The sequence below is a fragment of the Falco peregrinus genome, chromosome 8, assembly GCF_023634155.1.
Source record: "Falco peregrinus isolate bFalPer1 chromosome 8, bFalPer1.pri, whole genome shotgun sequence".
Lineage (NCBI taxonomy): Eukaryota > Metazoa > Chordata > Aves > Falconiformes > Falconidae > Falco > Falco peregrinus.
Genome location: NC_073728.1, coordinates 54693176 through 54714072, shown reverse-complemented (window position 1 = coordinate 54714072; position 20897 = coordinate 54693176). Strand labels below are relative to the sequence as shown.

General features: G+C 43.3%; 2 long non-coding RNA genes across 4 annotated transcripts in view; one reads left to right on the top strand and one right to left on the bottom strand.

Annotated features, from left to right (window-relative positions):
* Nucleotides 1–20897, bottom strand: part of LOC114010579 (uncharacterized) — a 258400-nt gene that overhangs the window by 175371 nt on the left and 62132 nt on the right. For 2 of the 3 annotated variants that reach the window (XR_008748366.1, XR_008748365.1), the window contains exon 2: nt 5601–5686. This is a non-coding gene — a long non-coding RNA (uncharacterized LOC114010579). Of the gene's footprint in view, nt 1–739; nt 1115–5600; nt 5687–20897 lie in introns of those variants that run through there. The other variant, XR_008748364.1, reaches the window with a different exon arrangement.
* LOC114010578 (uncharacterized) lies at nt 16252–19299 on the top strand. The gene is made up of 2 exons (XR_003552059.2): nt 16252–16543; nt 18444–19299. It is a non-coding gene; the product is annotated as an uncharacterized LOC114010578 (long non-coding RNA).

Sequence of the window (20897 nt, the reverse complement as noted above, 5' to 3'; positions counted from 1 at the left end):
GATGACATTTTTCCCCCAGTTCAAGAAGGTATCAGTGACCCTTAGAGACTACAGTTTGGCTCCAGATTTACCAATCCCAATGAGCTCTATAGGCACAGCACATCTACTAGGCTTCAAAAGAGAGTGTGTGGTTTGCAAAGGGAGTGGGTAAGTGCAGCTCTGGAAGCTGAGAACAGACATCATTTCTGGAAGTGGCATGCCTTAATGTGACAAAATATAAGTGGATGCATCTCACTTCTGGCACCCAGGTTTAACAAGTGGGGTTTGAGCTTGTTTCAGCTGAACTACAATTTCAGCAGAATGCTGATCTTCTGGAAGATCATGACATTCTCTACCTTCCTCTAAAAGCGAGAAGGAAACAGCTGCCGGCAGACCACTTCATTGGGATTCAAGAGACATGGACCCAGTTCCTAGCTCAGCCCCCACCTGTCGGTGAGTCCCTGAACGAGTTGTTTCAGCCAGCCTGGGTTTTGGTTCACCCTGTAAAGCAGAGGCTGCAAGCTCTGTGCCGGAAAGTATTGGGACCATATGACTAAAATAGAGAGTAAGGCATTCAGAGGTCATGGTCCCAGGCAAGTGGGCAGGAGGGGAGATATGATCTAGTGCAACACCTGAAAAGAGTCTAAAAAAAGATGGAAAGGAAACCCCTATGAAAGGCTTCAGCTTAAAGCTGAGGCGTTGGCATTTCTTCTGAATCAACAAAAAATACCTCTCTGGGAGGGCACATACAATCTTTGGGGAAGGGACTGCACGTTCTCCATACTTGCCTATTACTTGAAGCAGTATGGCTTCGCTCCTAGCTGTAAAGAACCTCTGAAGATGCATTTCCATTACAATTCAAAGAACTAGCATTGCTCTTTCAGACATCCCCAGGGTGGTGTTATCAATACCTGATCTATTTAGCAAGAAGTACGGTTGGCAGCAGCGGGAGTTTCAGCTCAGGCTCAGTATGCTTACCTGGGACTTTGTGAATATATTTGGCAACCAAGCATCTGCCAGCGCCATTACACCGCTATTGGTACAGCTACACGAGGTGGAGCAATCACACCTTCGGCTGGATGGCAGACATAGGCAGTGACACAGAATAAATGCTGGAGACTCAGCAATCAGGCAACTATGAAAGACAAAAAAGGAGAGTGTGAGTTTGGGGAGGCCTTAGGCAAACTCTTTGGACAGGTTAATGTCTGAGTTTCACTCCAAGAGTGAGCTATCTTTCCTTTTATTGGAAACCATCACTACATAAAATTTTATATTCTCCTCATACACATACCCAATGAGAACTGAGAACTCTTGCACATTACTGTTGTTCCTGGATAACCAAAATGTCACCTTCATACCTACTTGTGGGTTGCAGTTCCACCTCATACTCTCTAAAAGTGCAGCTGGTCCATTAAAATAATTAAACCCCTCAATGTTTGTGACAATCACATCTACCTTAATGTCTTCCAGGTTCTTGGCTGGGATGACACATCCCAATAACGCAGCAAGAGAAAATGCCGTCTTTCATACAAACTAGACTTTTGTTTTCCACAAAGTTTTTCCAGGTCCTGGACACATGGTCATAGTAAATTCAACCTCTCTGACTTCACCTCTCCGATCCAGCAATAACTGGGAGGCTAGATTGAACCAGAGTTTAAAACCACGTCACCACCAACCATCTTTGGAGAAAGACTGAGAGAAGATCCAGAAAGGATTTGATCTCTAACCTACCAAGTAGGGTTACGGAAATAAAATCTGAAGTCCTAGAACTCTGTGAATTTGAATAAGTGGTGAGCTTTGGCCAAGGAAAGCAACAAAGGTGAAAGCAAGACTTCAAAACAAATATTTTCCTGCATTCCTAAAAGGCCTTTAGTTTAAAAAAAGCGTTTATAATAAAACCTAAAACAAGTTTTTAAAACTTCAGAAGCCAAGGGTACAAACAAGTTCCAAGACAGCCAGAAGAGCTGTATCATTGCAGAAATTGTGGGGAGAGGAAAAGAGAAAAAAAAAAACCCACACAAACACAAAAACACACCACACCACACATTAACTTAATGACATTGGTCAAAAAGTAAAGTATGAAATCAGAATGGGGTTTGTTTGTTTATTTGTTTTTAAAGGGTACACACATTCTAAAGCAGTCTTTGGGGTTTTGAGGGGGGAGAGGTCCTCTCTTTTTAATGTCTGCCTTCTTTTCCTCTAAGTATTTTGTGCCACTGATTATTCTGGAACAAAATCTCACCTCACTGAATTATAGCACTTTTATAAGTTATGCAACATAGGAAGTAATAGCTCAGTAATTGTCAATATTCAGCCCATCATGTGGGAAACGAAAGAAAATTATAAAAGTGAGAGGCAATTTATGAAAAGAATGTCCGTTGCATCAGCCAGTCCATCTGTGAAGTTTTGTTCATTATGTAGATTATACCACTGACATATGGAAGAGACATTTCACTGTTGCAGTCTAGATGAAACAAGTTAGAAGTGTTTTATTTTTCGACTAGAAAATCATATGGAGAGCCTCAAAAGTTTACAGGGACTGCTAATATGTTTTGCTTTTGTCCTTTTGTATACCCTTCTTTCCACCCCCATCAATATGTGGACTAATTAGAGTGATAAAACAGCTCATGTAAGATGTGACTCACTCAGTCCTTAAGAGAACAATACAGTATTACCCTCAGACAGGGAAACAGCCCAGCTCACAACAGGCAATAACTTCAGGCCTGGGGATCATTCCCACGGATTCTTAGATATCGAGCTTAATTGCAAGGTCAGGTGAGGTAAGTCTAATTTTAGACTGATTTCCTACCCACACATCCAGGTCCAAGCCTTTGTACTTGGAAACTGCAAATAAAAATGGTTAGCTTTGTGTTTTGCATTTGCATGTGTGGCATTGGAAAGAAAACAACCCCTGGTGTTTTTGAGAAATTTCTGGCCCTGGGTGCGGCTACCCAGTGCCTTCTGCATGGAATTTGCCCAGAGATACCAACCAGACAAGATGCAACTCATTCAGTTTTTAGACAGGGAACACAAACTCTAAGCACACTGCATATGATTAAGATACAGCAACTTGGCCTTGTTCAAATGAAGATCAAAACAGGCTAACAAGTTAATGAGTGATAAAACCCAACTGCAAACGTTAGCAGCAATACTAATAAGGTCTCGAGTCCGCATAGCCAAGCCATGCCCTCGTCATGTCACGTTAGGATGACTGTTCCAGTGCATTAAGCCATCTCCCACTACAAGACCATGCTGGATCAACCCAGCGCTGAGTCGTGTGATCACTCCCCATGACGGCTGAGGAAGGGAGTGTACAAGTACCTCAGACCTTGACATATTCCTTTTGTGTGCATCCAGCTTCCCACCTTTTGGCTGCCACTCCAGCACTAGTATTGCAGCCCACTCATTTGTATATGATGTACCAAGTGCACCTACTGATTGCTTTTCTTGATGATAAATCCATAAAGTCTCTCCCTGTGTATGATTGCAAAAGAACAGGCATGCAATTATACTGGGGAATAGAAGATTGGGGGGGGGGGGGGGGGGGGGGGGGGAGAAGTAGTTTACATAAGCTTAATATACTACAAAGCAAATCATGCTAAATTACAGACAGTATTCCAAAGCCTCTCATTCCCTTTGCTATAGCCATCAGATGACAGCTCACTGCCATTCCCCTCCATTCCCATCCCAGCTGTTGAATCACCCACTTGTTGTCCTTATGTTCTGTGACACACAGAGCAGATGCCAATGGCCCCACATCATAAAAGACTTCAACCTATGCAGGGCCTGAGCCTTCCCTGCTCAGCTGTCACAGCCATAGTTTGCTGCGAGACAAGCTATAGATTTCTTTTCAGAAATGCCATATTCTGCCCAGTTTCTGAAAGAGCATTCATCACCCTCTCAGGAAGAGGCAACTGGGTTAAGACAACAAACCCAACTTCTCTGCACATGTGTTTACCTAACTAATGAGAAATGAGGAATGTCTGACTGTATGCAAAGTCAAATTCCTCCAGAGATCAAGTATGCTTAGATCTGGCCATGAGAGTAACTAATAATATGCAAGTGTTATGGAACTATTTACAGGCTTAACCCAACTGCAATGAAGTCAATGGTTTAACTCTCCCTTCCTTCAAAGGGAAAGGGATCTGGGCCCCAGCACATACTTGCAGCACAGCTCCCTGCTAGGCTGGCTCATCTCCCCGTGATGAGTTTAGTAGCTGTAGCCGGTATGGGATAAATCCCCAAATTATACCCACTTCCCGCTACGGCAAATTCTGATGATTCTGCGCATTCCCCCTCTCTAAATGCCTTTATCTGAAATAGAGGTGCTAAATTATATAACGAGATACGCATAGACACTTCAGGATTAACAGAAGAACTGAAAATCGTGAGTCCTTTCTGGGCCAACAAACGGAGGTTCTGTCTATTATTGTTAATTAAGCAGAAGTCACACTGAAGCATCCTGTGAGCTGCTGCTCTCTCTAGACGTTGCTGTAAAGAACAGCGAGCAAGAAATAGCACTGCAGCACTGTCCTCTGAGAAGACGCAATTAAGATGCCTTTGCACCTCTACTGCATGCTTACCAGCCTGAGCTCTTTCTACAGAAGAATGAATTTAATTCGGCAGTCGGAGCGCAGGAATGGCATCCAGAGCTCCTGAGCCTTGCCAGCCATTTGTCCCATTTGTTCCAGCATCCTGCACGAGCCACTTAATCCATTATTTTTTTTTTAAGCTGGTTACCTGAAATAGGGCCTGATCCAATCCCCAAAAAGGCAAATGGGAAATTTCCAGTCCACTTCAATGGTACCCATGGGCTCATAGGCCTCTACGACTATATTTAGACACTTAAATATAGAAGTCTGGGCTTCAGAGATTACCGAGTGCCCACAGCTGCCACTGATCTCGGAGAGGGGAAAAGAAGAACAAATCTTTGGCTCAAAAAGCTGCTCAGTGGCAGCCTACTGCAGGCTAGGAAGGTATAGTCAAGGAAAGCATCATTATAATCTGGCTGTGTTACAGATTTCCCCTTACACAGCTGCTATGACCCACATCAGACCCAAGCTAGAGGACTACTTGCACTTCTGCAATGACACGGTACAGCTATTTCTCTGTTCCTTCCCACAGACTCAGGTACTAAAGATTGCAAGTCATTGCAAAAACACTGTTTAAATTCTCCAGTACATGGCCACACTGTCATTGTGAAGGTTTAGAAAACTTCACATGGACAAACCAAGCAAATTCTCAGAGACGTGAAAGAAACCCCCTTCTCCAAAGACGGTCCAGCCCAGTTCTGTCCAGTTAGACCAGTATTCTGCACAATATCCCCGTTTTGACAAAGCTGCACAAATCCATTGAACTGATGATATTCCACAGTAGCCAAAGCACATCCCCAGCACCAGGACCTTAGGTAGGCAGTTCAGGGGGAAAGTGATGGGCACGTGGCTGGAATCATTCCACTGCCAGGACAACCAGCACAGCAGAAGAGAAATAGGCAGAAGCAAGGAAGGAGACAGGGCTCAAACTTGATTGATTTGTCCAATTCTTTAAGGCAGAAATAATGCGACTTTTTTATGACATTGGGAATGTCACTAAATGGTTTAAGTAACAGAAATGTAAGTTACCTTAGCTTCCATATGGGTTGCCTTTGCTTCATTTTGGGAACTTAGCAGAGGTAGAATTCATCCACTGTTTGTGCTTTGGATGGGCCCTAAACATTAAAAAAAAAAAAAAAAAAAAAAAAAAAAATCAGAAAAACCCCTTGCATTGCCTCTTACCTTATTCCTATGAAGTTTTCATTTGGATTCATCAGTCTTCAAGTCCACACTCAGGTTTCTTCCTCATTTCTGAACCTACTCCCCAACTTCAGCAGGAACCCTGAATGTCTGGTAGGCTTCAAGAGCTGCTCGTCAGACAGTTTACCATGGATCTCTCCTTGAATCCTCACGCTTACGTTTTCACTCACACATTTTCAACAGTGGAATTGTAATTATGGCAGGTAAAAATCATCAGTAAGATATGTAACACAGAGCATACAATCCCAAAACTTGACACAGAAGCAGATGCACAAGTAATGCTGGAATAGGTCTACAAATCCAGGTTACAATTTACTCCTGTGTGTAAGCTCCTTTACTTGCACACCTCAAGTGCAGTCAAAAGACACTCCAGCTTCAGACCACTACAAACACCAAGAGAGAGCACGTGTCAGCTGAAATCTATCTCAAATAGGAATAGGCTGCATTTTGCAATTAATACATGAAATACAAATACAGTGTAGTTGTAACAATGATGTCAATTTGTAAAACTATATTTGTCCCGTGTACAGTGCAATTCTATAGACACTTCTGACTATGCATCTAGTTACGTCTCTCTTCAGGAGGACACTGGACACAGAAAATTCTGTTTCCAGCCGTGTAACAACACATTTTACTTCTTCCATTTTAGGGAAAAGGGGAAGATGACGAAAACCTTATTAGAAACAAAATAGTAAACACATTCCTTCCTGAAAGGGAATTTAGGAGTTGATAGACCTGGAAAACTGAAATGTAGGTGCTTTTTCTGAACTATCTCTTTTCTATCCTGTGTCATTTCCACGGCCATTGCATCCACATCAGCTAAATCACCGCAGTCCCTGGGATACGGCAGGACTTCTGGAGAAAGCTCCAAGGGGCTGAGAAACCCAGAGCAGCCTCTGCCTGTGTCTAATGGAAACTGGCAGAGCATGACAGTAGGTATCTTTGAGCAACCACATTAAAAAGGCAGGAGGCAAACTGCCTCCTGACTGAGTTCACAGCACAGCCAAGCCATCCTATGTTCTGCTAGTAGGGGCAAAGCCTGCAAATCTGCTCCCTGGCTCGAGGGAAAAGGATGCTGCCACAGGGAAGGGAGGGCAGCGAGACAGATCAAACCACGTGCCTATCTGGAACGTGACTGCTGGGTAGTGGTGGATAGACTTCAGCAATTTCACCTTGTCTGATGTAACCCTGCCTCACGGCAGTGATGAAAGGAATGGCCTTGTGATAGGACTGGCTTTGATGGGCAGATTAGATTTCATGCCAACACAGTTCTGCTGGGGCAGGGGAAAAAAAAGTAATCGTGAACGAAATAGTGTTTGATGTTCCCTATTCGCTGTACAACAGCTCCAATTGTCAGATGATCTGTCCTTACCTGGGATGTTAGGCCAAGGTGAGCACCTGATTTTTTTCATTTACAAACAATAACCACTTATCACACATGTCAATATCCTCTAGCTCTTCTTGCGCATTTCTCCTTCCCCCCAAAAGCCAGGCTAGGGAGAGACATACATAAACAAAATTCTGAGAAAAAACCCAAGCAGCTCTCAAGGGCAGAGTGGAAGTCTGGACTTGTAAAAATACTTGGGCAATGGTCCAAGCAAAAGGCCCGATTTTTAGAACAACTAAACAAAGGAGAGCAGGATCTTGTCCCACATCAGTCTTTAGAGGACAGTGAAAATATGCAGAACTGTGGTCCCAAAGCATTCTGCATCAGAGGGTGTGAAAAATGGCCTCCTCCAAGAAACTTGGGAGTGCTGCCCAAGAACGCACTGCCAACTCAAAGGCGATGGAAGGAGAAAGGTAACCCAGATACAAACCAGTGAATGTCAGCTTATTTTTAAACCTGCTCTACAATAACTGAAAGCTGAAATGCACCAAGCAGGAATGGGTGGCGCTGGGGCTTATGTCACTTGGCTGTGATTGCCTCAGTGAGTTGTTTCTTTCCCTCATACAAGCTAGAAGATACTTGCTGAGCAAAAAGTTTGAAATCGAGTCAGCCATAGTCAGTACAACCCACCAAATCCAACCTAAATTCAACCACTTGCTAGTGAAGGGATAAAGGCACATTGTTTCACCACACCAAAACCCCACTGGCCATGACTGACAGGTGTTCTGAACCCGGAGCTACACAGCAGAGAGAAGGATCATACACAGCCAGGTCTGTTAAATTCTCATTTGCTGGTAACCCGTGTGCTCAAAATACTGAGCCATTCACTTCCTTGGGAGTTTATTTTTCCCTTGGGAGAATTGTCTGTTTCTGTGAATCCTATTCATTTTCCATTCAAGTTCCAGATTGTGCAACTTCCCCGATACACCTCCTTTTACAAACTAGAAAGGACCAAAATTACTGGCAAAAGCACAGACATTGGTTTCCTCATCTGCCCTTTGTGATCTCTTCAGTTGTTGCTCTGTTGAGCTCTTATGCTTGATTTAACTGACGCTCTTTCCTAATTGTTTTTATTATTTTATCCAAACCAAGATGGAGCTGTAAAACATTCACAGGCAGATGACAGGACCATTAGTGCTGCAGAGCCAGCTGCAGCCAGGCACTAGAGAATACTAGACAATGTCTGAACTGAAACACCACCTTGAGTCTTTCTTCTTCACCTCCCCTCCAATCCCTCTGGCACTACTACTGGGTGTAAAGGTCTCAGGGGCCATTCCAAATGGCACATCAATGCAAAGACTCAGTCTAAAAGAATTTGGTGTTCTTGAAGCATGGGCAATGCTGACCTCTCCTGCATCATGAGCTCTCAGGATCCTGGCCAGTCTCAAAGTTTTTTCCTACCCACCCACCTTCCACATCAGACAGTTTTCTCCACCACAACAAGTATGTAGAGTGAGGCTGTCCCTTGCAGTGGGTCTAACACAAGCTGGAAAAGACCTTGGGTGAGTGTCCTCAGAATGTCCTCTTCCCCTGCTCTGAGCTACATACAGCCTACCAACACATTGCCTTTCCTGGCAAAGCCAGGGCTGGAGGGTCATAAAAGGCACAGAATATCAATTGGGAGTCAAGAACCTCTTCAGGGAAGCGGGTTTTGTCAGCAGAGGGTCTCCAGGAGGCAAGCGGAAAGTTACTGGGAGCCTTTTCTGTCCCAGCATTATGCCACAGTGCAGCACTGCAACGTCCCAAGAAGATTCAGATCTGACTCTGCTCTGGTGCCACTGATGTCAGAACTGGGCTGGCATGTACAAATAAATATGAAGTATTTTGTTGCTATGTCACAACGGCAGCAGCCTTTTCCATATTTATGCCTGCAAAATGTTGCTCCGCAGGATCAGAGAGGACTTCTGTGCAATGCACGTACCAGTGACAAGCCTTCTTTAATTACACTTAGAAATATATTTTTAGGAATAAGACCAAGAAGTCAACGCAGCTTCCTCCGTGTTAAAAAACTAAAATAAAAATGTAAAAATGTCTGATGGGCTGGGAGTGAAGAAAAATGAAAGTGTTGATCAGCTCAACAGCTGCAAAAATGGCTACTGGTACAAATAAAATTTTAAAAAACTTGTTAATATTTTAAAGACTGTGTGGCTGGAAAAAAAAGCAAATTTTTTTGTTACTGTTAGGGATTTACAGCTGCTGGAGGATCAGGTTTCCATAAAAACCTATCTACAGTTTAATGCCACTAAAAGCCTGGAAAATTAACTTCTTACACATTTATAGATACTTACTCACTGGAAACCCAACAAACATATAAAGGAGTTGTGACAGATACGGGGGGGATTTTATTAATTTCAACATCAAGAGGGATGTGAGGCGAGCCGAGGGAAACAACTTGTTTTCTTTTTAAAAACAAAACCACTCTTGTCCTTGACCCCAGGTAGCCTTCTGTTCCTACCACCTACCAACAGAGAAGCACAGGATACAAGATAAAGTGTAGGAGACCCGAGAAACTGGGTTATTGCAGTTGTTTCAGCTCTGACTGCCCTCATAACATCAGCCAGTATGTCAGGGTGCTTAAATATGTCTCCTCATTCTGAATGTCCAACCTAATGGACAAAGCAGGCCTGATTTTCCCAGATGGCCACCTTTCTTTTCCAGCTAAAGCCAAGGGAAGGTGGAGATGCTCTCAAATCTCAGCTCAAGTACTTCAGGTCATGCATGTAAGAGGGGAGGTCGACAAAATCAGAGGCCACTTCTGAAAAGGACTGCTGTTTCTCTGCAGGTCCACACAGCAGCATCTAAGATTTCCAGAGCATTTGTTTTTAGACTTCTAAGTCACCTTAAGCAAAGCTAAATGTCAGTTTTAATAGATTACAAAACTTTTCAATTCCAGTGCCAGCAGTCAGAAAAACTGTGAAGCAAAACTGCTATTGCCAGCACAACTCATCCCTCATTTCTTCAGATCACTGCAGCAAAGTTTTAACTTTACTATTAAGTACAGTTTTGGCTGCTCTCTGTAGAAACGATAAACAGCTGGTCCATTTGTCTCAAAGTCAATAATAGTAAAAACAATATCATAAACACAGCCTAGTGATGTTGAACACCCACTTTCTTCACTTTTTAAAGAAATCAGAGAGAATTACTACAGACAAATAACACATTAGCAGTCAAGTGCAGGTTGAGGTATTTGAGAGAGATCTACTACTTTTCCTGGTTGGCATTTTAGTCCAGTCAGAGAATCCAAGCAAAAGAGCCATCAGAAAAATAACACGGTGTGGGGTTTTTTCTGTGCTGTTTCTGCATGATTTATATTGATGATGATCATACTAAAACAAGAAACAAGGCAGATTGACTTTCAGACACCGCAATTGTTGTAGCACTGGCATTTATAAAAATTACTTTTCTTTGCTTTTGAACTGAGCAAATTCACTCTGGGCTCCACATTCCAAAAATGAATGAAAAAAGATGGAAGACTGATGCCAACTTCACATGGATCATTTCCAGCTTCAAGCCTCCATTTAACATTGCTTTGTCTTTGATCCTCACATAAGTTCAAAAGTACATGTTTACATCAAGGTCATTACAGCCGACTCAATAATTCAGCAAGACAAAATGTTTGGAAGAAAATAAGTGGATAAAGTAACTATTGAGGGGTTTGTTATCAGTTTAGGTCATGCCATAAAACAGAAAATGACCTTAAATATTGAAGGAGAAGACATGCATGAGAGAGAATCCATAGGCAGCCAAAAGCGCTGGGATTCTGGGTAACAATTTACAGCAGCAAATACTCTTGAACTGTTCAACTTCTGCATGGTTGCAGAGCAGGAGAGAGTCTAACTGCAGCAGGCAGACTTCAACCCTAGCTAGAACTGGTAAAACCCATGAGGCTGTTTCATCATCCCCTGCTTGATTCATCCCCACCCACCCCAGCCTCCACCATCACCCACCAATCCTTTTCTGTGTGAATTATGGAAAGTTGAAGGGTTGCCTTTTTCCATTCCCCTCACTTGGACTTTGCAGGCTCTCTCACGGGCACACATCTTGCATTTTTGCTTGAACATGAGTTAACAGGTAAAAATGACAACCGTCCTGTAACAGCTGCCTTCCCACAGGGTTATGATGCCCCATGAGCTAGAATAGACACACTTAAGTTGTCCCCCACTCCCAGTGAGGTTTAAGTGACCTGCGCGTGAAGGTGGCATTAAATCTTAACAAGGAACAGTGACTGTTTCTAACTCATATTTGGTAACAGAGCTTCTCAGCATCCCTTGCATAAAAACAACAGGGATAGCAATAGCAAGAGTCATTTAGCGTACATTGTCCTGGAGCAGGGAAACAAGCTAACCCACTCTCTGCATATCCACCGTGGGGCTGCAGGGTGTCGACAGCTTGGTATGCCACAGCCACAGCGTAAGGCTGAGCTCAGACTGCCATAGCTCCATCCTCCCTGCAGCTCAGACACCAAGGTCCTGGCAGGAAGGACCTTAGAGCCATCTTCTCTGCTTGGCATCAGCCACATGGTCTCCAAACAACTGCAAACAGATGTGTGACGGTAGCAGTCCTTTTGCCAGGTAACTTCAAACACAGGAACATCACAAACAGTAACAAAGGTCTGCATTTATCCAGTTTCAAAGTATTTGACAGCTCTGGAGGCTATAGAGTTGTAAAAGTGGTCACATTGTGGGAAACTTGCCCCTGCAGCTATGTGGAGAGAATTACTCTCATTTCAGCAAAATGCAGCGCTGGGCTTGCATCACACTGGCAATCTGTGTGGCGTGACCTGTGTGCACACATATACTTCTCTATCATGGGAAGAATAGAATACAAAACCCTTCTCTGTTTCAATTCTGATCAGATTTCCAAAAGCTGGGGGAAAGGAAAATAGAGCACAGGTTTGAGAGCTGGCAGAACAATTCAGTGATTCATCAGAAATGACACAGGTGCCACAAGAAAGGAATTTTCTCCAGTCGGAATGACTGTTTTGCCAAAAACCCAGCTACATGCTAAAAAAACCCTCTCATCCTAGGTTTAACCCAGGCTTATCAACACACTGTGGTGCAGCCTAACCTTTTCCCCATCTCTCATCCTCCAAGGCATATCCCTTCCACAGTCCCCATCTCTCCGAGGATTTTATCATTTCCCTAAAGCCAGACTTAGACCCATGCTCCGTACCTGAACCCAGTCCCAAATGTCTCAGTACATACAGTACAGCATGATGACTTGGCTTCCACTAATGCTCTGAGCCAAACCTCACTGCCTTGGATAAGATCTTTCCTCCTGCTACAGCCCCTGGACCTCTGGAGATCCACCATGTAGTTGTCACTGAAAATGGCATTTTCATGGTGAAATTACCCTTCCGACTTTGGAGCTTTCTGGAATTGATAAAAAGACTCATTGACTGCATCAAGCTCCTAATGAATTGCTGTTTGTATACCACAATATTTAAATACAACAGATAACCAACAACAACTAAAACCCCTTTATATCAACTCGTGAAAAGCCACAGAGAAAAGTTACGTTACAGCCTAATCCAGCGGGAACATTACCTTAGGTCGCACTCACTTCCCATCTCATGTAGAGTCACATTTGGCCACCTGATTTACCATCACCTCCCCTGTGCTGATACCTATCCATCTGTTTGATGGACAGGCTCCAACAATATAAGCCACCTCCACCTGGTTTTATTAAACCCACTGACCAGCACACTTCATTGGAGAGGAGTTTATCTCCTCAAGTGATTTTGCAGGTCAGACTCCTGGGGTTCACCCTTACCTCTGCATCCACACAAAGGCCAATGCTCTGATGGAGAGCAGCAATTACCAAAGCATATGAGGTGGCAGGAGGCAGAGGAGCAGATTGCAAAGAGTGTGGCCACCCTGGAAGCACCTACAGAAACTCCTGTTAGGTGGAGATTTAAAGTCAGCCAGGTCTTGTGTCATCTTTCATCAGTCTGCTTGGCTTTCCCTCTCTGTCAGTGAATGATGAATATGACCTTCTTTGTTTGAGTTCTTGCGATGAAGCACTGTTTGCATAAGGCTCCTTTTTATTTATTTTTTTCCTGCGGCTTGTTGACTTTTATAAGACATTCATAAATTTGTTCTGAGTGCCAGTGAGATGCTTAATGGTGCTAAAGGGAAGGTATTAAGGATAGTCAACTCATGTTAGAACAAGCTACTTGAAAGTAGCTATAAATATTTGTCTGGATTTCATTTTGCTAACAAACAGCTTTTCTTTTTCTCCCCCCGCCACCCCCTTAAAGAGTTGATTTCATAAACAACAGAAGAATTTTCACATTAATATGAAAGTGCATGTCTGGGTTTGTTTTTTTTAATAGAAACTTTCCTATTGGGGACATTCAAGTCCTTGTATTCTGTCTGCATGAAACCGGCTCCCTTTTCAGGAAAACCTTGGCAGCTTAAGACCTCCAGGGTGAGCTAATGTTCTTTTGCGCTTCCTCAAACTCATCTCTGCTCTTTCATTGCTCTGGCAATGAGTTTAGGCTAGACTTAGGGACTGCAGTGTCCTAGAATGAAGCCAGTAGCTACACATCCCTCTTCATTTTGCTCATAGGCACACTGAAGGTTTTTGGATTCCTTCAGGACTGTAGCCACTGGCCACGTAATTTGGAAACCACCAGCTGGTCCTATTGCTCTAAGGTCACACTGACACAGACAGACACAGAATATTTTATCTTATTGTCTTTGGTACCAAAGTCCCTCTCATTAGGACCTATGACGGGTAATTGGGAGCAATCACTCATGCGTGGCTACCCTCCAAATCCCCATCAGCCCCAAGGCAGCAGAGACAGCCCTTTGTACAAGAACAGTCCAAAGCTACTTCTTGGAATCAGCAGGCATCAATGATGAGGACTTGTCTCTGCCTCTGGCTTTGGACAGACAGCCCTTTCCTTCCCAGAATAGTCTCCACATGCATGAAAGACCCAAAATTTTGTTGGGATGCAGTGATCTGAGAACTTCCAAATAGCTACTGCTGGGACAGATGACCAGATAGCTCAGTGCTCAGCCAGCAGGAGAGGAAAGGCTACAAGGGGGCACCCAGAGGAGCTGGGTGGAGGAGAGGAATCCCCCCCTCTTAGAACAGGAATTATGAGACCAAAAGGAGTGGGAGAACAGGATTTGGGAGGGTCTATTTGCTTCTTTGTTTTAACTGTGTGGCAAGGATGAGTTGTCAATGCATTTTTTATTTATTTTTGTTTAATTCATTTTCCTGGTGCTTTCACCAACCATAGCTCATTACAGAAGTCCAGAAAGTACCAGAAAGGAAGTCTGGAACACTGTCATCTCAGCCAACTTGCATTAAGACTCTGGGTGAGTTTTATCCCAGGAAGGACAGTCAGCTTTGGTCCAAGCTAGCAAACTGACTAACATTTTCAGCTTAACGTCACTTCTGGTGGTGTTCAAAAAACGTGTAGATGTGGTGTTTAGGGACATGGTTTAGTGGTGGACTTGGCAGTCCTGGGTTAATGGTTGGACTTGACGATCTTAAGGGTCTTTTCCAAATGATTCCACAATTCTATAAATATTCAAAACTAACATCCCATAGAGAACTTCCCCAGACAGTGGGTGCAAAACAAGGGAAAATAAACTTTCTAACACAAATCTCTAAACCATCTCCATCGTTTTTTCTGGATACTTTTGGATTTTCAGGATACGTGCACAGCTACATCCCAGTACTCTCCATTATAACACAACATTATGTCACAAACAAACCCCATGCCTCCAGCACAGTAATGGCAAAGACCTGGCAGATGGTCCAGATCAGCAGAGATACAAGTAAACTACCACATAGCTAAGGCACCTGCCCGGGGGAAAAATGCAGTTACCTGCCAACATGCATCTCACTGCTTCTGTTGTTCTTCCTCCTCCCTTTTTTCAAAAATGCACGTATATCATTCAGCCAGGTTTTCCAGTCCATGCAAATGCTAATTGCCATGGTTTGAAACATTCTGTACCTCACTAGAATTAAATGGCAAACCAGCAGTTCTGATGATATCATGGTGAATGATTTATCCAGCGATATGCTACATTCCTACAGTACGGTTAAGCAATAAGGCACGCTGGGGAGAACATTTGAATGATTAGTTTGCCTCTAGTATGTGCTACAGTCAAAGGTTAATGCCTTTGAGCACCCAAGAAGTTCAATTAATGCTCTGAAATGGACTAGCTAGGAGGCCTGATGGCTATTATTAAAATGGAACATTAACACAAGGAACACAATTTCATGCCTTTGCAAGGCTTTGTAAACATGGGTAGAGTACTTTGCACATCCAAAGCACTGTGGCCATGTTTCTAAATTAGAAAGCACCTGAAGAACTATTTGTTGAGAGTTGGGCCTCAGCTGCATTATGGACTCACACTTCCACCATGACCACAGTGTTTGGGTCAAAAGACTTAGAAGAAGCTGTGGTTTCTGGTGCTATCGGGATGGAGGCAATGTGCAATCTTATACTACCTCCTCTATTTCTCCAGCCTCGCTCCCACCAAAATGCTCACAAGCCTGAAACAGAGTTAAGTAGTAACTCCTTTGAAGCAACATGCCAACTTCAGCGTTACTAATGACTACAGGGAAAGACCCGTCCCATCCACCACAGATTTTGCCACATGGACTCATTGCTCTGCTGCATCTTTGTGACACTGTTTGCAAGGGGAAGAAGTGTACACTGGCAAGAACCAAGAACTAGTTCAGCAGATTATTTATTAAAACGCTCTGCAGAAAGGCTCTCCTATAAATCCATCAATACTTCCAGCTGATGTCACCAACAGTCATATTCCTCTCCCACATCAGAGCAGCACGGAGAGCCGCTAGCTCGTTCAGGGGCCAGAAGGTCTTAAGAGATGGCACTAGCAAGAGTGGAGCTAGGAATAAACCTCCAAGGACGATGACTTGCACAGGAACCACCCACTCTCTCAGTGCCCTTGAAGTCATACACACATGTTGCTCTAATTGCCCAGTCCTAGCTTCTTTCTCTGCTGCAGACCAATGCAAGGCCCTTTCTCTACAGGCTATCCATTCATTTTTAGTTTATTTAAAGACCTTAACCTACAACACTTTCTCAGCCAGGACCAAGCCAGCTGTGATGCAACAAGGCATGAGTGTGCTACAGTACAGCCAGCTCAGGTTTGCTCTTCTGAGGCTGCCCATCCCAGCTATAAAACTCCCTGCCAAGACAAATTGGATTAAACTCAGGTCAGATTATGTGAGAACTGGGCTGCAGGGACTTTTCACTCTAGCCTTTCTTCAGTAAGGAGAACTCCACAGGCTCAGCATGACAACAAGAGAAGAGAGAAAGAGAGACTGAAGCCATAAAGAGCGAACCGAACCGAACCCCCTGGGGAGAGGAGAACAAAGAGAGATAAGATGCAAGGTAAATAAAAAGGCACAAGGGCTTAGTTGTGGCTTCAGAGAGAGAAAGTGGGGGGCAAGGGGTCAAACTTTACACTTATTAACCTTGCACCAGCAAACCCTGAAAACCTGCAGCCACCCCAGTGACTGCTGCATGGGCAGGCCAGTCTGGCCTATCTTCATCTTTTAAACTAAGGGTAAAGAAAACAGAAAAAGAAGTACAGTTTCACCTTCAGATCCCAGGCAGTTTGCAGTGTTACAAGTCTGACCTGAAAGTGGGATTTTGCTCTGGAATCTCCCCACAGCGTTATTTAACTTTACAAGAAACAGCATTGTGAAAACATGCACCTGCTCCCCAATCCACAAAGTATAGACATACGACAGCCTTTGAATACAGGATCCTCTGTAAACAGAGTGCCACTATTCACAGTCTGAAATTATTAGTCATTTATATAAATACTTTTCTGTATCAGGAAAAGTATTTTCATGGGTGTCCTCTAGCTGCATAACTCATTGAAGCAGTACCCGATTCTGTCAATACTATTGACAGAACGGTAAAACTAATGCAGCAAGTAACACAAATGCAGAAACTATGAAGACTGATACATAAAATAAATTGAAAGTCCATGTATTGTATAATGTGTGTGTATATATAGTACAGAAAAAGTCATTTATATCCCTGTCCTTGATGGCAAATAGAATAATAGTAAGCCTGGTCTGGGTGTTCTGGCAAGCAGAAACATAGCGTGATTGCCATTTAATGAATTTACTTGTTGGCTTGGAAAGAGAATTCAAATTCTTGGTGTATTAAGATTGAAAAAGCATCATACAAAAAGATGCCTTATTTAAACACTGAACAACCAGCTTTATTCTGGTAAAGAAAACAGATCTCCATAGCACAAGTCTAAGTCTTCCTTACTGCATCCCTCTGGAGTGGGGCATCCCCACAAACACTGGGAGATCCACTCAGAGCTTCTGCATACAGCCTACAGATTTTATTTTCGTTATTGGTGTAATACTGCATTACAGTCACATATACCTAGAGTTACTGCAGTACAAATAAACTTTGTTACAGTCGCCAGGAAGATATGCTGCCACTGAACCACTCCACGAACAAGATTGTGGCGACCCCTTCTTTTCAAGCTTCTGTCTAGAATTTTGCATACCTTTTTCCTTCTATTACTGAATTTAAGCACAAATTTTTCAGGATTTGGGAAAGGCAAGGGCAGCTCTGCCCAGCCCCTAGCACACAACAAACTAATTAATAATTACAGCAAAAGAAAGAACATAGCTGCGAACCCATTCTCTCAGTTTGAGAGACCAGTGATTGAGAACTCCTGCCTCCTGAAAAGTCTCTTTTGCTTCCCAGTCCAGTTTGTATTTGTTTAAGCCTGAGGCAGGCAAACACGACACAAGGCTCCAGGAATCCATAACCACCCTGATGCTTCTGGGTTGCAAAGCATCTCCACCACCATCTGTTTCCAGTCACTCTGAAACGAGTTCTGAAGAGTCAATTGTTTTCTTCTAGGAAAAATAAACATGCAAGCTGCTATTCTCCTGATTTCCAGCAATTTTCTGCTGTGGGTAAATGTAGCTTCAGATTTTGGAACTAAGTCTCATTCTCATCCAAAGAATTTTGCAATATAATTACCTCATTTTTACTGACTTGGGTAACTGCTGGCCTTTAAAAAAAAAAGTGTGTAAAGTCTGCAAGACTAATTCCTCCTCCTTCCCCTTTGTTATAAAATCTTGGAACAATTGATAGCAATTAATCTTACTTGGTATTTCTTTGGTTCTCTATTTGTTGATTTAAAGGCATTTTATTACTGATTGTTTTCAGTTGCTTGGACAGCTGACAAATCTGTACTGTGGTTTGATTTGTTTTCCAGGGAGTAAAATTATTATTTTTCTTATTTTTACAGCTCTAATGCATAGTGACTGATGGAGGTAGCCCTTCAGAAACTACATACGCGAAACCAAAACTACCTCCAGATTGGGAGAAGATTGCCTAGAGATTCTGCAGGCAGATTACACAAGAAAGATGTGGAAGGCAATAATGCTGTCTTTATATTTTATTATTTTATTACTAGTTTTTAAGATGCCCAGCTTGCACATGGATTACAGATACTTCCAAATACAGTGGCAAAATCCATCCCTAGGTCTAACCTCAGTGGCTTTAGAGGAACAACGTTGACTTTGGAGCAGTACTGGCAGAGCTGGGGGGTGAGGGGGTGCACTTTTTTGCTTGTTTAGGGGCTGGAGTGCTCTAGCCCAAGCAGTATCCCCATTCCTGCACACCTGGGAAAAGCTGTGCTCAGTAGAAGGAGTATGAAACAGGGTCCAAAACTCTGGACCACAAAATAAGGACATAAAAGAATTAGCAGAACTCAAGAAAGAAGGGTGTTAATACTGAACAGCTCAATATGCATCACCTTCACCTCCTACCTTCAGCCTCCTCGCTGTCACTAACAATGACCTACGCCCTTTGACTCTGAACATTACTTACCCTCATTTTTAGCCTATTTTCATCTCTGCATCCTCCTTTTACCTGCATCTCACAGCTGTGTCCTCCGTGTGTACACCCTCTCTTTCCCTTTTCTCATGGTCTATCTACAAACATGACCAACACCACCTGTATGTCACACATTGCTTAGCCTCATGTTTTTCTGATTCCAAACTAAAACCTCACTAGCCATTTCAAACAAATGATGGAGAAAGGCCACCATCTGTCAAAGTTCCTCCTCCAAAATATACAATAAAGTATTGCTAAAACAGAAATCTTTGCTATTAGACAGTGCTTTCATTGCTTTCCACATATTATACAAGTTTTCCTTATCAGAACATATATGAAAAATCAGCTTTTTATTCTGAAACTTCAGAGCTCTGCATGATCACAACTGCTTTTCTCTATGGCCTGCTGTGCTCATTTATACACAACACAGTGCTAGCAACTTGACCTCAGGCAGAACTTATATGTGAGCTTAAGTGCATGGAGAAAGTAACTGACTGCTAATGAATCATAGAATGGTTTGGGTTGGAAGGGACCTTCTAGTTCCACTCCCCCTGCCATCGGCAGGGACGCCTTCCCCTGGACCAGGTTGTTCAAAGTCCCATCCAACCTGGCCTTGAGCACTGCCAGGGATGGACTACAGTTTACTAAAATTTAAATACTTTTGCACAAAAGAAAGAATGTTCTTACTGCCATGGTGTCTTACTGGATAGATTATGTGATCTGCTTAACTATCTTCATGTTTGTCCCTCTCCAGTTAATAAACACTAGGAAGAGCCAGCTTTAAGCCAGGCCCTAGGTGGTGGTGGCTTAGGGACACAGTTACAGCCCAGGGACCACACTTACTCCCTCCTCCTTTTTTGTAATCCGTTGCTTCTACTGCCTAAAGTCAGCAGCACACAAAAACAGAACAAGTGATCAGAAATACAGTGAAATGAGGGATAAGAATCATTATTTTGCATGCCCCCGCTGCCGACTAAGGAAGGTGCCTTCAGTTCTCTTCACTGCCCCAAGCCACCCTCTCCTTCCACCATCCATGTTACTTTACTGTGCCCCCACTGCCATTCCCAGCTGGCTGCAGTACCGCCAGCTCTCTTAAAAAAAACAAAACAAACACACACACAAAACACAAACAACAACAACAGACAAACAAACACACACACAAACAAACCACAAAGCAACCACCACACACACCAAACCAAAAACCCACACAACTCTTTCAGTTGCCAGGTTATTATTCACCCTTTCAGCCCATTCCAAAGCATCTTAGATTATTTAGATGAGATGCCTCTCTGGTTCTCTTCTTGAGCCTACAGCCCTACTACTCTTTTCAAGCTTCACACATATTTTTCTTGGATTTTTCCTTTTCCTCTTCCAGCCTCCTCCTCCACAACACACTGCAAGTGGTGGAAGCAAGCCCCATACTATGCCCTGAGAGACCGTAACAATAGGCTTGAGCTTGGTATTACTGAATCACTCATACTGACATCTTTGCTTCTTTGCTTTCTAAACCACAGCCATAAATTGTTGGGGAAAACAGCACAACAGTGGTATCTTCACATCTATGGCCTCAGCCACTTCTCTAATATACAGCAAATATGGCCCACCAGGCCAGTCAGCCACGCATAGCACAGATCTAGCTACAGACCACTGGTGATGCTTCCCCCCACGCTTGCTCACGTGCAGATCTTTCAATGTAATTGGAAGATCTGGGAATTCCTTTCCTAGTTCCACGGACGCCAGTGTGTTCCTTTCCCCTCCATCCCTGGTCACCTTCTTAGGGTACCATCTTCTGAAGACACATGTATCACTGCTGCAGCAGTACTGTCTCCTTCCAAGGATGCAGGATGGATTGAAAGCATCCTTG